The following is a 1529-nucleotide window of genomic DNA, read 5'->3' on the forward strand; positions in this document are numbered from 1 at the left end:
AACAGTAGCATAAGAAGTAAGGACATTAATATGTATCAAAAAATGTAATGAAAATTAGGGGTGACTTCAGAAGTATTTTTGGAAAAACTTATGGGCTATAGTACAGGGTATTTTTCAGAAATTGGTGCGTTTGTTTTTAAAAATGGCCATAACTTATTTCAAACTTAGTAATATAATTGGTTTGGAGCCATTCTTTAGAGCATGGTCTTTGACTAATAATTATTACAGAGCTGCTCAATGGCACATTGTTGCAAAATTGATTTGCCATCACCAATTTGCCAAAATTTAGCCCTCCAGTCCAAAATTTGCTGCTGTGTAGTACAATTGCTCAAACTTCCTATAGCATCAATAATGTATCGGACAATGGGATGAAAAATAAGTGTGATTTTGAAGGTAATTTTTGGGCTATAAATAGTCCATGCTTTTTTGAAAATTTGCTTGTTTTTTAATAATAACTTTAATCAGAATTGGCTTTAGACATCAGTATAATGTATGATATTTTAAATAATTGGCATATTTTAAGACATCCATAAGACCATAACTCCAGAGTTGTTACACAGAACTTGCTACATTATCATAAGGACATTGATGCAGTATTTTATTTATGTGCCTTTATCTATAGGTATCACAAATTTCATCAATGAAGGACAATGATAATGTATTTAGTGAGGTACTGTTCAGATATACTGTAGAGCACTAATTATGAAAGTCCATTTCCATTCACCTGAGCCTCGGAAGTGATTACAAACCCCACCATTAATACCCACCATTAGACAGTATCAAAAAAGTAAAGTATGGGTTCTACAACTAACTTGAAGCTATAGTTACTTTTAATTCCAAAATAGATGCTGCAAAAGGAGTTTGTATGTGCAGTACATGGAACAGGTAAGTCAAAAATTATAGCAAGAAAACGAGGGCTCAGGTCAACGTTAATGGATTATCATTGACAGTGCCATATCATTAGCTAATAAGCTACTGGATAGTAGGGTAAGTGTTTAATTTTTTGTAATTTCCGTTTTCTTGTTCTTTCTATCAAATCTCTTTCCTTTCATGAAATTCTCTGTTATTAGCTTCACCCACACTTTGCACAGGCAAGGACTAGGTATATACTAGTGTTGTTTGGTGTGTCATTTGATTATTTTATTGATCTTATTTATGATGATTATTTAAAGAAAGAGAATTATAATATTTGTTATCAGGAGAATATTCACAGTTGTCTGTTATTTGCCGTTTTGATCAATCATTCTCTATTATCTATTTTTTAAAACTTAAAATGGGAGGTTAAGGTTTCAGGTTTCTCTGAGGTGTGGCTTGTTAGGGTCCCGATAAAAGTAGGAGTAGGAGTTTGCTAGATAAAAGTAGGAGTAGGAGTTAGAAGTAAATGAGTGGGTGGCTACCGGAAGTTAGCCGCACACGCAACGAGTGAAATTAAAAGTTTGAGTAGTTGGTGAAAAATTAGTCAAAATAATGACTAGTCTAAGATATTAATTTTTTCATTTTCATTGTGTACTTAATTTCCTTATTATTCT

At 32.5% G+C, this 1529-nt stretch overlaps 1 long non-coding RNA gene across 1 annotated transcript; it reads left to right on the forward strand.

The window, feature by feature from the left end:
• The first annotated feature begins 626 nt into the window (after positions 1-626).
• Positions 627-1255, forward strand: LOC109589204 (uncharacterized). Its single transcript, XR_002188589.1, has 2 exons — positions 627-787; positions 846-1255. It is a non-coding gene; the product is annotated as an uncharacterized LOC109589204 (long non-coding RNA).
• The last annotated feature ends 274 nt before the right edge of the window (positions 1256-1529 follow it).

This window comes from Amphimedon queenslandica, unplaced genomic scaffold (assembly GCF_000090795.2).
Source record: "Amphimedon queenslandica unplaced genomic scaffold, v1.1 AMPQUscaffold_11544, whole genome shotgun sequence".
In the NCBI taxonomy this organism is placed as follows: domain Eukaryota; kingdom Metazoa; phylum Porifera; class Demospongiae; order Haplosclerida; family Niphatidae; genus Amphimedon; species Amphimedon queenslandica.